This window comes from Microtus ochrogaster, chromosome 21 (genome assembly GCF_000317375.1).
Source record: "Microtus ochrogaster isolate Prairie Vole_2 chromosome 21, MicOch1.0, whole genome shotgun sequence".
NCBI classification, from domain to species: Eukaryota; Metazoa; Chordata; class Mammalia; order Rodentia; family Cricetidae; genus Microtus; species Microtus ochrogaster.
Window position 1 is genome coordinate 32,769,141 of NC_022022.1, and position 16,538 is coordinate 32,785,678.

The following is a 16,538-nucleotide window of genomic DNA, read 5'->3' on the forward strand; positions in this document are numbered from 1 at the left end:
CGGCGCGGGGATCGGCGCCTGGTCCCGGGGGCGCGGGGCGGGCTCTTAGCGGGCACCGTGCTCGGCGGGGCGGGTGGGCGGTGAACCCGGCCTGGAAGGAGCCGAGGGAGAAGCCTGGGGGCAGCTGCGCCTTCGCCGCCGGGATCCTCGTGCGGGGCGGCGCAGGATGCGGAGGAGGGTGGGCTGGCGGGGCCGGTGGGCGCGCAGGGCCGGGAGGGAGGGGCGCGGCAAGAGGGAGAGCCGCGGCGCTGCGGGGTCGAGTGGGGAGGACGCACGCCCCGGGGTCGCGCCGCGCACCTCTCGGGGCCGGGCGAGTGGGGCCGCTGAGAAGGTGATCACATTGTCCCGGCCCCTCCACACCGGGACGGGGCTGTCATGGAGAAGTGGAGGGGGAGGAGCGAGGCCTACAGTTCGCCGCCGCGGGTCGGCTGGACGCAGACCTGCCTTTCACACGCGCCGGGCTTCCATTCATTCATCTTCCCGGCGCAGCGCGCACGCTTCGGACGACTCGGTAGATTCTTGTGCTCTGACGCGACTCGATCGTCTGGAAGATAGCCAGCGAACACTAATATTGGAAATAGAAACTTTCAGGATTGCCTTTACTTAAATGAAAAAGGAAATTAGCATGGGGACTGCAGCGCGTGCCGTGGCTCGCGTGTGGAAGTCAAAGGACAGCGTTTGGAGTCCAGAGGATCGAGATTCAAGTGTCTTTGCTGAACTCCGGCCCCTCAATACTGCTTTTTCATTTGGCTTTTTTTACCCCCACCTACCCTGCACTGCTTTCCTCTTAATTAAAGCTCTATTCCGAAATTGATTGAAGCGAGATGCTCACCGAGCAGCACGTTGGTAGTTACCCGGAAGGCAGAAGAGTGGTGTCTTACGTGTATGTCATGGTTTGGATTTGCCAGCAGCTGGCTCACTGACCATCCGTCCCAGGTTGTTTTTTTTTTTTTTTTTTTTTTTTAAGGAATGTCACACCTGTGTGATAAGGTCTCAGATGATTAAAGGTATAGACTAGCAACAAGAAACCTTTGACATAGAAACCTTTGTAGACTACCTTTGCCAGATATTTTTAAATTTTTAAAAACTCACCTATAGACTAAAGATATTTGATTAGTTTGCAAAACAGACTTATCTTGGCAGAATTCAAGGCAACTTTTTTTTGGCATGATTTACTGTTCTTTATTGATATCAGTTTTCATGGCAATTTGGTTGTCTGCAAAAATGCCTCACAAATTGCTAGTGAAATTAACTGACTTCAAGTATCCGTGTTATGTAAGAACAAGAGGGAAGCTTTACATTTAACTTAAACTCTCCTGACGGGTCTGATGTCTATATCTAACTGAATCTTCTACCTTTCTCTACCAAGTGTTAGGGGAAAATGTGGGTGATAGAGGCAAAATTGAGAAGATGCTGAGCAATAAAATAGCAGTGTGCTATGTGATACTTGTTACCATTTAAGTCTTGGATTGTGTTAAAGCCTCAATTTAGAGTCTTTAGATTTTGTTCTGAGTCAGTACAGAGCTGCTGATATTTTTAGGGTGGGGTAAGGAGTGAGATTTAGAGTACAAAGTTGTACAAAGTATGGTCTGTACTTGTTCATTGTGAGCTCTTATAGGGCCTTGCTGCCTGTGGTGGGGCCAGAGGCGAAATATTCCTGTTGTGAAAGTTGCATTGAAACTAGTTGAGGATAATGTGCAAAATGGCATTGAGGTACCCCTGCTTCTAGACTAGTCATGTGGTATTCTTTTTAATATTTTTAAGATTTGTTTTTGGAGCTTGGCTATGGTGACTCATGATTTTTAATCCCAACACTTCGGAGGCAGAGGCTGGTGGAAAGAGTTCGAGGCCAGCCTGGTCTACAGAGTGAGTTCCAGGACAGCTAGGGCTACACAGAGAAACCCTGTCTTGAAAAGCAAAAAGATTTGTTTTTGGTGCTTTATTTCAGTTCAGGGCCTGGTGCATACTAGTCATATTCTACTAGTTTAGTAAACTACACTAGTGCTTTTCCATTTTTTTAAAGCAGTTGATTTATTTTACTATTGGATCAGTTGAGGAACTGTATTGAAGCTTGCAATCTTATTTGATCATTGCTATTTTCATTTAGCATGTAAGTTTCTTTAGGTCCCCCCCAGTATGCTTGATTGTAAGCACTTAGAGCAGTGGTTCTCAACTTGTGGGTTGTGACCCCTTTGGGGGATTGAATGACCCTTTCACAGGGGTCACCTAAGACCATCTAAAAACACAGATATTTACATTTCGATTTACAACAGTAACAAAATTATAGTTATGAAGTTGTAACAAAAATAATTTTATGGTTGGGGTCACCACAGCATAAGGAACTGTCTTAAAGGGTAGCAGCATTCGGAAGGTTGAGAACCACTTAGAGTCATGAGTAGGTAATTTTTCTCCCCTTTCATATCCTTTTATAAATATTTGTCAGATTTTTAGCCTTTGGAAATTCTATAAATGATCAGTCATTCTCAATTTGATACTGCAATGTTTTTAAATGTTTGAGCTTAGTTAAGTAATAGCTTACAAATATAAATTGAGAAGGTCAAAAGGGTAAGGAAGTGTATTGTTTCACAGAACAGGTGGACAAAGGCTACTCCTCTTAGTTTGGAATTGTAGGAAAGTCAAAATTAGATGAGTGAAGACTGCAGACTGCCCTCAACTGTCGTCTGGTGGTTTATGCTTCTCTTCAGGTAACTTGTGCTAGGTTTTCCTTGTTATTTGGAGAATACTTTCATTAGTTTAAAAAAAATTCTTATTTTTGTGTAGCTCTGGGAACTCACTTTGTAGATCAGGCTTGTCAGCCTAAAACTTGGGGAGGAGTTCTTCTGCCTTCCCAGTGTTTGGATCTACTGGTGCACACCACCACACCTACTAGTCTGGATAGTTCCTTTCTTTATACTTAGCAACCCACTTTTAAAATAAGACTGTTAAACATGTAGAAGCCAGCTGTGTTGGTGCGTGCCTGTAATCTGAGTCCTTGGAAGTGGAGGCAAGAGAATTGTGAGTTTGAGCATGGCCTGGCCTACATGTCAAGACCTTGTCTCAAAGCAAAGTAAAATCTTTTTTTTTTTTTTTTTTAAAAAAAAAGATAGGCTGAGATTTAGGGGTAAGGGTGATTGCTGCCAAGCTTTTGGATCTGAGTTGGAGACCTAGAACCCTCATGGTGCAAACAGGACCTCATGTGTAGTTGACCCTCTGACTTCCAAGGCCACACCAAGGCAAGTGTACACACATAGAAAAATAAATAATATATGTTTGAAAGCTTTAAAAGAAAACAGAAAAAGAGCCAGATGTTATAAAATCAGCAAAAAGCTCTTGATTGGTAAGCAGACTTTGGCATTTTTTTAAAAGTGAGGAACCCATTTTGTTAGAAGCTATGTTGAGTGTTTATTTCACATTTCACTTCACTTGATACTCAATCTGTGTCATTATTTAACTTAGAGAAATGAGATGTGAATGTACACTTCACACATTGTAGTTACATAGATTGAGATGTAAAATGAGTCAGGTTGGCTTAATCCACGTTGAACAAGAGTCCTAAGCAAATAGCACTTTCATGAAACACTTTTAATTTCTAGAACAGCAGCTCTCTACTTGGGGGTTGAGCAGTCCTTTCATAGGGGTCTCCTAGGACCATCAGAGAACACATTTATGTAATGATTCATAAAGTAACAAAATTCCAGTTAAGAAGTAGCAGCATTGGAAGGTTGAGAGCCACTGCTGTAGAATGCTAAGAATATAAACTTCAGTAGAAGTACTGGGCTTCGTAAAAGAATGTCTAATAGCTGCCCTAGCAATGATCAAGTCTCTTGTTAGATTGTAAGTTGTGCCATCTTTCTTAGGGAGATGACTGAGAAGTGGAAATGAGCATGGCTTGTATAGTCTCTTTTAAATTTCTGTGTGGTGGAGAACGTTGAAATTCCTCAGTCTTGTTGAAAATGGGAGTCAAATATCCTAAAGTGATGCTGATTTTTAAATGTATTCAGAGTTGATATTTGTGACTTGTGGATCTCATGTTTATACCCAGATCAAGGTTCTGTATACAGGAACCTCTCTGTATGCACACGTCTGCTCTGGGAAATTGTTGCTTGCCAATCCTTGGCCATTAGCAAGCAATGGGAAGCTTATAACAGCTTCAGGTACTGTCTGTCCCTTTTCCTGTCCTTACTGAAGAGTCTAGTCACATCTAGAGAAGAAAGGATTTCCTTTCATCTAAAAAATAATCAGTTTTTGTCTTACAGTCAGAAACAAGTAGCTGTCACTGAATATGTGTGTGTGTGTGTGTGTGTGTACAAGAGTGTGCGTGTATCTCTCTGCCTATATTGTAATTTTAAAAATACATTATTCTATGGAAATTGATGGGAGGTTTAGTCATACTGTGCCAAGTGGATTTATGTCAAATCATGACAAGCCTGACTAGTATTTCCGGGAATGTGGATTTAGTGTTCTAAGCAAGTGATTTTTTGTTAAAAAAATGACCTTTTAATCACCGCCTGTTTGAAACAACTGTTTACTTTTGTAGTGGCTATTTTTAATATAATAGGCAGATCTTTATTAATTGCTAACTTAGTGTGTGTCAGTCATCACATAGCAAGTACTTTATATATATATTCATTCAATGCTTGCAGCAGTTCTGTTAGATAAGTGGAGTTATTCTTACTTCACAGATGAGGAGACCTTTAAGGCAGCCTAGAGCTCAAGTAGCTCAAGCAGCTCAAGCATCACCCTGGCGTCCATCTGCTGGGCATGCAGGGGATCTTCAGAAAGGGAGCTTAGTGTCGATAAGCTTACCAGGGGCCTTGATTCAGCTGTGACTTAAGAGTGTGTAGATAGGCTTTAAGATAATGTTTGCATGATCATGTTGAATTAAAACATAGAATTTTGGCCGGGCAGTGGTGGCACACACCTTTAATCCCAGCACTCGGGAGGCAGAGGCAGGCGGAGGATCTCTGTGAGTTCGAGGCCAGCCTGGTCTAGAAGAGCTAGTTCCAGGACAGGAACCAAAAAAAAAAGCTACGGAGAAACCCTGTCTCTAAAAATCCAGAAAAACAAAAAAACAACAAACAAACAAACAAAAAAACCATAGAATTTTAAGAAAATAGCCTGTAGATAACTTTTGCCTCATATGCAGTGGTGTGTTTCCACGTAGTTTAGACATCCTGCTGTGAACTTGATAATACATCCAGTGTAACACAAATGCCACAGCAAGGTCTGCCTGTGTTCTTTAGGGAATAGTAACAAAAAATCATGTACATTTTCAGAGTAGGAGCTGTTTTTTACCTAGAACATCTTATGTTTAAAGTTTGTTGATTTTATTGATAGCAAGCCCACAAATATGGAGAGTTCATTGTGTAATAGTCATGTTTTAGTACTTGGTCTAGCACTTTTAGGTAGATTTCAAAAGACAGAAAGTGACCGCTTTCCTTCTCCTGATCTTGTTTACCTCTTAGGATATTTTGCTAATGGAAAGTTTCAGTGAAGTTTTAAAAAGAAAAGAAATCACAGACAGTAATTTACTTACTGTAGACCAAGTCATTTTAGTGAGGTTTTCCAGGGTGAAATTTATTTTGGGGAACAATTGAGCTGTAATGCATATTAACATGTATGGAAGCTTGTAACTGCAACATACTGTACAGAATTTAGCTGTAATAGTCGGTCTTTGCTTTTACAGTGGCAGATTTTGTTTTTTTGAGACAGGGTTTCTCTGTAGCTTTGGAGCTCTTGTAGACCAGGCTGGCCTCAAACTCAGAGATCTGCCTGCCTCTGCCTCCCGAGTGCTGGGATTAAAGACACGTGCCACCGCTGTTTGGTTTACAGTGACAGATTTATTTATTTATTTATTTATTTATTTTTTTTTTTTGGTTTTTCAAGACAGGGTTTCTCTGTGGTTTTGGAGACTGTCCTGGAACTAGCTCTTGTAGACCAGGCTGGTCTCGAACTCACAGAGATCCGCCTGCCTCTGCCTCCCGAGTGCTGGGATTAAAGGCGTGCGCCACCACCGCCCGGCTACAGTGACAGATTTTAATTCAATGTATTAGTATTTCCATATGAAATGTTAGGGGACAGTAGCCTTGCAGCCACAATGTCTGTCCATTTTAAGTGTCGCCGAAGGCAAGGATATCTGATTTCTTAGTAGAAAGGTGAAAAGTGCATATTTTTTCTCCCTATAGTTTAGGTGAATTAAGTATTTTATAGGTAAGGAATTTATATTTTTGCAAATTGTATTTTATCTTACCAAGATTATATAGGTGCTAAGTGAGTTAGGACTTACGCCCCACAGCCAAATCTCAAGCATTATTGATGTATTGATTGGGGGGAAGTGCATCAAAATTCAACCAAAACTAAAATGTTCAACTCTACTTTCAGTAAAATTTGTACATTGAAGATAAAATTGATGCTTAGGTCATTATTGAACATGAATAAGTTAATATGAAATCATTCCAATGAAAGTATGCCATATGGCTTGGATGGTAAGGTTATGAATTATATATGTAATATATAATGCGTATATTAGATATAGACAGGAATGTACACATAAGCATATATTTTCTTTTGAAATTGAATAGTTTATTTTTTATTTTAGCTCTATAAACTCTATAATGATATTTAGCCTTTATTGTGCTTTTAGAATTTTTTAAAAATAATTAATCCATGCTCATGATCCAGAATTCAAATAGATTCCTTTAGCATTTGTCATTGTATTTGGTGATGAAGTCTGTAGTCATACTCTAGATTTTTCTCTTTTCAGTGCTATAGATAGAATCTATCTGAATTTTTAAATGCTTTATATAAAATGAACAGAATTACAGAAAAAATTGTCAATTGTATTGATAATATAATTCAACTGCTATAAAATGCTTAAGAGTACAGAAAAAACTAACTATAATTTTCTATTAAGCATGAATTAATGTGAAACATTAAATGCGTCAATTGTCTCACTGAGTCATGTCTTACTTTGCTTTTTATTTATTACTTGTGTTTAAGTTTATGTGAATGTGTATGTGGGTGCCTGTGGAGGTCAGAGGACCTTGAGTTGTCTGGAATTGTATGTAGTTACAAATGGGTGTGAACCCCCATGTGGGTGCTTTATACTCTACAGAGCAACAAGTACTCCAAACCACTAAGCCATCTCCCCTGCATGCACAGGCTAACAACACACACCCCATTTTTTTTTTTTTTGAGACAAGGTTTCACCGTATCTCTGATTGTCCCAGAACTCAGATCCACCAGCCTTTGCCTTTTGAGTGCTGAGATTAAGGTGTGTACATTGGCCTTTTATTGTGAAAAGTAGCTCTTACCTATCCCCAGATCAGTTTAAATATTACTTATTTGCTTGTTTTCTAGTAATATATATTTTATTACACTTATTTAGTGAGGGGACACATGCTAAGGGGATTTAGAGGATGGGGGGGAGCTGTGAGATTTGGTTCTCCACCGTGTGGATTATGTGTTTTGTATTTGGTTTAATTTTGAAAGCACAATTGAGGGTGTTCTATTTGGCTGGATAAATTATTTAAATTTATCCTAAAAACACATCTGTTTAAAAATTTTAGAGATTATCATTTGTTGTATGAAATTGGTATTGTTCTCTGAGTTAAAAATAATGGAAATTATATATGCCTATGCATATATACATAATACCTATATGCATACATATGGTTTAGAGTAATAGTACATTATGTACATATATGGTTTATAGTAATAAAGTAGAAACCACTTGGGAAATCAAATTTCTTTTTACTCCATTGTCATATTCATACTTTAAAAAAAGAGTCTTTTAAGTATATTTTATTTTTATTTATGTTTGTGGGAAGGGACTGGAGGAGGCCAGAAAAAGACATTGTATTCTTGGAACTGTACTTACAGGTAGTTGTGAGCCACCATATGAGTGTTGGGAATTGAACCTGGGTCCTCTGGAAGAGCAGCAAGAGATATTACCCACTGAGCTTTCTCTCCAGCTCTGTATTCTTTCTGTCTGTCTGCTGCTACCTACTGTTCTGACTTGTGACAGTTGTTCCTCTTTTTTTCCTACTATAGAAGTTTTATTTTATTTTTGAGAAAGAGTTTTTCTCTGTAACTGTTCTAGCTGCCCTGGAACTTGCTCTGTATGCCAGCCTGTCCTTGGACTCAGAGATCTGCCTGCCTCTGTCTCCTGAGTACTAGGATTAAAGGCATGCGCCACTGTAGATTGAGACTGCTTGTTTGTTTCCCGGCTGCCCACACCCGAATAATCACACAGAAACTTTATTAATTACAACACTGTTCTGCCAATAACTTGGGCATATTTCTTACATCTTGAATTAACCCATTTCTATTAATGTGTGTATTACCACGAGGTTGTGGCCTACCGGTAAGGTTCTGGGGGGCTTCTGTCTCCTTCAGCAGCTAGGCATCTCTGTGACTCTGCCTACTTTCTCCCCATATCTCTCTGTTCGGATTTCCTGCCTGGCTTTTAAGCCGTTGCCTGAAACAGCTTCTTTAATAACCAATGGTAATAAAACATGCATTATTCATAACATACAGAGTGGAATCCCACATCATGACACCACTACCCTGTGATATTATTTTAATTAAAATTTTCACGCAATATGTTCTCACGTTTTTTTCTACCTCCTCCCAGTCTCTCCCCACTTCCCTACCCATACAATGTTATGTTCTTTAAAACTCACCAAAATGAAAATGAAAACAAGCAAAAGACCAATAAGATAAAAAAAGAAAAGCCCAAACAAAGCAAAAGAAAAGAAAAAAATTCACAAAAATACCACTGAGCTTCTTTTTTATGTTGGCCAGCTCCCCTGGGCCTGGGTCCTGCCCTGGAATGTGGTTGATATGCCCAATGACATTCAGTTGGAGAAAAATGATTTTCCCATTGCCAACAGGTATCAGTTGGAGAGAGCTTCTTGGTTAGTGGTAGAAGCCAGTGTCTGCTTCTCCCTGTTAGTGCTAGGACCCTCTCTACCAGGCCTTGTTTGTGCTGTGACAGTCATACATGTATGTGTACATCTGTGCGTGAATCCTGTGAAGACACTGTTCTTGGAGTGTCTTCATCTCTGGCTCCTACCGTTTTTCTGCCTTTTCCACATAGATCCCTGAGCCTTGTGGGAGTGCTTTAATGAAGACATCCCATTCAGGACTGCGTGCCCCACACAATTTCTCTCTCTGCTGCAAATTGTCCAGTTGTGGATCTCTGTTAATTCTCACTGCAAGAAGTGTCTTAGATGTGGGTTAAATAAGGCACTGATCTCTTGATAGCATTGCAGAGTACATTCCAGTACCCTGATGGTAGTCAGTAGGGGTGAAGCTTTTAGACACTAGCTGGACCTTTGTGTTCAGTGACTTAAGTATTGTCTTCAGTAATAGCCTTGACAATAGCCTGTGATGTTTGGGGTGGAGGTGGGTGTCTATGGAATTCTTTCTTCAGTGACTCAGCGAGATAATAGCTTATTCCTGGTCACTGGAGGGTTTACTTGGTGGAATAAGGTATCTAGTTCGGACATTGTCTCCTATTTATTCACACACACACACCCGCCCTGTTGTTTTTTGTTTTTTTTTTTTTTTTTGCATGTGGTGGTGTGGGGGGGTTAGGTTTGACACAAGGTTTCTTTATGTAATTCTGGGGCTGTCCTGGAACTCACTTTGTAGACCAGCCTTCAAATTCAGAGATCATCTATCTCTACCTCCCAATTGCTGAGATTAAAGGAACGTTCTGCTACTGTCCAGCCATGTATTTATTTACTTAATAGTAAGCTTCTTTTTACATTAATACTAATAATATTGGAGATTGAGTCTAGGATACTTGTTGAGAAGGAAAGTGGTCTGCCTTAGTTTTGTTTTTATTTTGAAACAGGCTGTGAGATGCCTAAGGCTGGTCCTGAACTTATTCTGTAGCCTGTGTAGGCCTTGAACTTGTCATCACCCTTCAGGTTCTAGAATTACAGGTCTGTAACAACAGGCCTCACTAACTGTTCAGCTTTGGTGGAAAAAACAAGCAAGCAAAAAAAACAACAAAACCCTGAAAAACCTATATCGTGTATAAGAAAAAGATGCTGCTACCATTGTTGGGTAGAAATTCTGAAGGAAAAAAAACCAAACAAACCAGAAACAAATGGAGTGTAATTTTGGACTTGTAATCTGACGTCAGCTTCTAGAACTTGTAGTATAAGTAAGTCCTCCTGGAGCAGGCCGTGAATAAAATTGCAGGCATGACCTGAGAAGGTCGGCCTCTACTGTTCTGTCTGTGAGCCAGGCAAGGACTCCTACAGTCTGGAGGAGTAAGATTAGATTAAAGCTAGGTTTTTTTAGTGAATGTACAAGCCAGCTGAACAGAAGAAAAAAAGCTTCATTGATGTGGTCAAAATGAGTAATGTATAAATTAAGATCTGGGCCAGACATACCACAACAGTTGGTGTGTTTTAAGTTTTATTTTTATATTTTGCACTGCTGTTACCCGAACTAGGGCCTTACAAATGCAAGGCAAATGCTCTGCCATTGAACTAGTGTTCTGCTTGTGTTTATTAGATAAGGTGGTATAATGGGCATGTTGGCATTATAGACCACTTGTCACTTTCGCCTAAATCACATACCGCTTTCTGTTATCTAGTGCACTGTTTCTGGTTCCCTTCTTTGGGTGACTTGCACTAGTCTGTTTGCTGTGCCCCATTGTCTTTTTCGTTTGGTTTCTTGTCTCACTTGGTTAGAACAGCATTTTTTTTAATATTTATTTATTATGTATACAATATTCTGTCTGTGTATATGCCTGCAGGCCAGAAGAGGGCACCAGACCCCATTACAGATGGTTGTGAGCCACCATGTGGTTGCTGGGAATTGAACTCAGTTCCTTTGGAAGAGCACACAATGCTCTTAACCTCTGAGCCATCTCTCCAGTCCCTAGCATTTTTTTTTTAAGAAGTAGTACGTGGGCTGAGGTAAATGGGAATCATTTCTTCAGTGGTATAGCCACTGAGATTTCCTTTGCTCCATCAACTAATTCCCCCACCCCCACGGTCATACAGATGGTTCTGATTGAGCTCAGAGGGTCACAAAACATTAGACAAAAAATAGGAGGGGGAAGAACGGCTTGTTATTGGGAGTGGGAGGTAAGAGAGGGCGCTGGGGATGAATGTTCATATACATGTATGAAATTGTCAGAATAAGTAAGTAGGTGTACATGGAAATGAAATGGTTTTGAGACCTTGGTAACTAAGCAGTATTATGCCTGTATTGGTATTTGAAGCCACTCTGTCTTCAGCATCTATTGTAGCTGTTCATAAGTTTTTGTTCATTTACACAGTGGCTTGTTTTCCTTTTGTACCTATTAGCATACATGTTCTCATCCATTGTTCTAGTGCCTCCTGAATTTTTTTATTTTTGTAATTTTATTTATTAAAATATTTTCCTTGGTAATTCTTAGCTAGTTGACTATTCCTCTGTACCACTGTTGGTGTCATGAAGGTGGTAGCCAACAGCATTGCAGCCACAGACTTTGTAGTAGCTCCACAAAGTTCTCTGGGATATCTTTGTTCATAATAGTTATCCTCAGCCAGGTGGTGGTGGTGGCACATACCTTTAATCTCAGAACTCAGGAGGCAGAGGCAGGTGGATCTCGGAGTTATGAGTTTGAGGCCAGTCTGGTCTACAAAGTGAGTTCTAGACAGCCAGGGCTGTTAACAGAGAAACCCTGCCTCGAAAAAACCAAACAGCAGCAAAAGAGTTCCTCTCCTTGGTGGTGTTTTTCTTTTGGCAGTTCTTTGATAGTCCAGGCAGAGACAGAGGTGCTTTCTTACCTGGGTCGGTTTCACCGTAGTGCTCATGACTCTTGTCTTTTAACGCCACCAATCTTCTATTTTTATTTTCATGTTTTTGTTTTTTTTTTTTTGAGGGGGGGCAGAGCAGGCAGATTTAACAACCTGTGCACTTCAGACACAGGATTTTGCTTGAACCTAGGTGGCATGGTGAAGGCGGCTGGAGTCTGAGCTGAGAGATTTGGGACAGCTAAGAAAGTTACACTTTGGCTGCCTCCAGTCACACAGCAGGAAGGCTCAAATCCATCACTGACAAGTCTATTGGTGTTCATTCGCTAACAGTTTTCCTCTTTTTTCTTCAGAATTTAGATTATTTTGGGGGAAATTTTATGCATTTCCTAATCTTTCGGCCTGATTGATTGATTTTTTTTTTTGAGGTAGAGTTTCTCTGAGTAATAGTTCCAACTGTCCTGGAACTTGCTTTATAGACCAGGCTGGCCTCGAACTCACTGAGATCCACCATGATCTTATTTTTAATTTGTCGGTGTTTTTCTTTCTGATTTTTTTTTTTGTCTTTTGAACGTTATTTTTTGTGTGTGTGAATTGTAATTTGTCTTATTAAATGAAACCCCGGAGTCAAACTGGAAGGTCAGAGAAGCAGAGCAGCTAGCCACTAGAGTTCTGATCTCTCTGAGTGCTCAGACCAAATAAGCAAGATCCTGTTGCTATGAATCCTCAGTCTGAATCCTTAGCTCCTGTCTCCTTCCGCCTTATATTCCTTTCTCTGCCCAGCCATATCGCTTCCTGTCTTCACCTACCTAGTGGTGAGATTAAAGGCCTGTGACTCTCAAGTACTAGTATTAAAGGTGTGTGCCACCACTACCTGGCTTCTATGACTAACTAGTGGCTTAACTCTGCACTCTGATCTTCAGGCAAGCTTTATTTGTTACATCACAAAGTATCACCACATTTTTATAGCTTCCTGTAATTGTTATATGTGCATGTAAAATCATAACTCTGGTTTTCTTTCTGTGTGTGTGTGTGTGTGTGTGTGTGTGTGTGTGAGAGAGAGAGAGAGAGAGAGAGAGAGAGAGAGAGAGAGAGAGAGCGCACTCATACTTTTCTTTGCCTGTTTCCTTCAGATTCTACTTATTTTTGAACTCAGGACAGCAGTTGAGAATAGCAGAGGGAATTGAGGAATCTGCTTCCTTAATAGATTTTCCTTCAGCATATCCCTTTACTGCACTGAAGGAACTGTCAGCTTGTTCTGCATTGATCCAGTTACTTCTTGTCCCTCTGCCTTCTCAGTGTCCCTCTTTCTGCTTTTGCTGACTAGTGTGTTTTAATTGCTTTGTACTATAAGTTTTTAATATTTTTAAGTTAGCACACAAAAATAGGTTTCAGTACATTGTAGTAGCATTTCATTTGTGTTTTAATAAAGCTTACCTGAAGATCAAAGAATAAAACAGCCACACTGATCAGCCTACAGTGGTGACATACACCTTTAATCCCAGTAGCCACACTAGTTTGCCCTAGAAACCCGTTGGTAATGGTATACACCCTTAATCCCAGCACTAGAGATGATTACATGAGGAGAAGCTCTCAGTCTCATTCTGAGATTCCTGGAGGCAGGATCACCATTTTGGACTGAGGTAGAGGTTAGAGCCAGTGGCAGGCTGTTTTGCTTTTCTGACCTTCAGGTTGAACCCTAATTTCTGTCTCTGGGTTTGTATTAATCATGCTACAGTATAATACTGCTCCATCCCCTGTCTTCTGTTTTCCTACACATAGTTTTCTGAGATGATAGTACAATCATTCATTAAAACATTTGATTAGTTACCTATAAGATAGGCACTCTTGTTACCTTTTAAAATGTGTGTGTGTGTGAGTGAGTGTGAGTCTATGACTGAGTATGGGAACGTGAATGCAGGTGGCTGTGGAGGCCAGAAGAAGGCATTGGGTTCCTTGAAGTTGGATTTACAGGTGGTTGTGAACCACCACCCCACATGAGGGGTGCCGAAGTTTAATCCTTTGGAAGGAAGCTGGTACACATAATTGCTGAGCCATCTCTTCGGCACTGTGATGTTTGAATGTATAGGGATAATGAACATAGAGGTGGCATATTGCTTGACAGTTACTACTTGACACTGATCAAGTTAAAATTTTCAGGAGACTGGTATAATGACTCATACTTGTAATTCTATCATTCCAGAGGCTGGGGCAGGAGCATCACTACTGTTTGAGACCAGCTGATGCCTAAGTGAGACTCTGTTTCAAACAAGAAAGCAACAACAAAAAGTGAAACTAACAGTTTTCATGAGATGTGAGGGCTGAAGTTCCCATTTTCAAAAATCAAAGTGCTGTTTCTGTGTTTTTCACCAGTCCTCATCTGTACCTTTGACTTAGGGCCTTGACCTTGTTGACGTTAAGTTTGTAAGCAGCAAAGCAAGGGATATACAGGGAGCCCTGGAGCTAGTTACCAGTCTTGCTTTGTCCATTAGTTACTGCTGTGACATTATGCTTGCATAATTACTTGGTTTCTTCAGGAAAGGAAGTCATTTTGGGTATGATGATCATGTGGGTAGTCATTTCCAAACAAGTCACCAGCATTTTTTTCTTTACGTAACTACATTTGCTATGTTGTGCTTGGGTTGGAAAGGTCTGATGGATAGACAGAACTGTTGAGTCAAGGACTGTAATTTAAAGAGCATGCACCAGGCAGGGTTAGGTCATTACTCCTGTGATAAGTTGCTGAGATATGAATGCTAACGATTCAACTTTGCGATTTGTTTCCTTATGGTAAAATTGAAGGGTCTAGCCAGAGCACCCCAGAGTTTGGAAATTTTGTTCAGTATGCTTCATTTACTCATCTGCTGGCTTTTCAAAGTCATAGCACCTGACAGAACTGATGACTAATTGAAATTGTCACCTGTTGATGAGTTGCTTGCCAGACTGTAGGGTTATCACTAAAAACCCCTCACAACTCTTTGCAAATGAATTGATGCTTAGGGAATTTTAGTCACTTAAATCCCTGTTCTTAAAAAGTGTCACCCAACTAATGAAAATTTAAAGGAGTTGTCAGATAAGGACTACAACTAGATCTGTACTGTAGGCTCCCCTACATGCACCCTATTTTGTAATATTTCCTCTTAGTCCATCAGAGATTGGCCGATCTGGGATTGCATTCATGTCATTAGAGGAAATTTGTGGTGGTGAAGTCAGAGCCTGGGAAATGGGAGCTCTTATTTGCAGCATTGCTTGCAACCCCAGGATGGTAGGTGAGCAAGTATGCCAGACCTGCAGTATATTTCTTTCTCCAGCTCCTTTGGTCTTTAATTTGGTTCTTGACTTTGGTATCCATTATATTCCTTTAATAAATAGTTCAGCTACATATTATGTTCTAGCCATTCATTAAAATATACAAAAACACAGAAAATGAGGCCCAAGTTTCAGAACAGAAAAGGGACTAGCAGTGTCTTTTGTGTTGTCTGGAGTGTTACTGTAGAGTGACTTCACAGTGTTGGGTCTCTAGTCTGAGAGGACTACAGTGACAACTCCTGCTGGCTCCTCAGAAGCAGTGGGTAGACATGATACAGAGAGGAGAGCAAAATGTGCATATCATAGCAGACCTAGTAAAATCTCCATCCACACAGTGTATTTGCAGCCAGGAACAATGTAGTTAGTATATAGTTTCTCAATGTTTCCCTCTGTAGCTCTGGCTGGCCTGGAACTTGGCCTGTAGACCAGGTTGGCCTCCAACTCAGAGATTTGCTTATCTCTATCTCCCAAGTGCTGATATTAAAGATATGCACAATCATCGCCCAGCATAGCGTCCTGTTTTTTAAGAAACATGAAATAAGAGGCTGGAAAGATGGCTTAATGGTTAAGGGCATGGATTGTTCTTCCAGAGTAACCCAGTTTGGTTCCCAGCATCCACATTGGAACCACTGCTTACAAGCTCCAGGAGGGATCATTTGCCTCTGGCTTCAGTGGACACCTGCATGCATGTGCACAAAGTCCATGTGTGCACACATATGTAATTAAATATATATATTTATTAAAAGGTTTATAATTCTGGAACCATTCCAGATAAATAAGGAAATGAAGCTCTGTAATAGAAATGCCCTTAGGTTATTCCTGGTAGAGTGTACATTCCTAGTGGATTGACAGTTGAAGGAAAGCTTTTCATCTGTTGATTCATCTAGTTCCAGCAGTGAGTCTTCTCAGAGAAGTGCCGCAGTGCTCATCTTTTTGGCTTTTTAAATCAAGGTTTCTCTGTGTGGTCCTGGAACTCTCTCTCTGTAGATCAGACTGGTCTTGAACTGTCAGAGATCTGCCTGCCTCTGCCTCCGGAATGCTGGGATTAAAGATGTGCACCACTAGTGCGTGATGCAGACTTTATGATGAGGAAGGTGAGGGACAGGAAAACTGACACAAAATTGCACAATATGAATGACAGAACTGGGTTATAACATGGATGTAGATATGAATCGAGCCCACTATATCCCACATAGGAGTGAAAAACTTGTGTTCTTTAAATTGCTGACTGAAGCTAGGTTTAGTCTGTTAGATGGTAGATGCTGGAGGAACAGGAATTCAAGCTCTTTTGCTCTCTGTTTCTTAATCTCTTTGGGGCCAGTTTAGCTACATGGAATCTTGCCTCCAAAAAAGTTTTTATAAAATGATACACACTGCCGGGCGATGGTGGCTCACGCCTTTAATCCCAGCACTCGGGAGGCAGAGGCAGGCGGATCTCTGTGAGTTCGAGACCAGCCTGGTCTA

General features: G+C 40.7%; 1 protein-coding gene across 1 annotated transcript in view; it reads left to right on the plus strand.

Annotated features, from left to right (window-relative positions):
- The window catches only part of Eif4e (eukaryotic translation initiation factor 4E), a 36,761-nt gene that overhangs the window by 357 nt on the left and 19,866 nt on the right, over positions 1 to 16,538 (plus strand). The gene's annotated exons all lie outside the window — the stretch shown is intronic.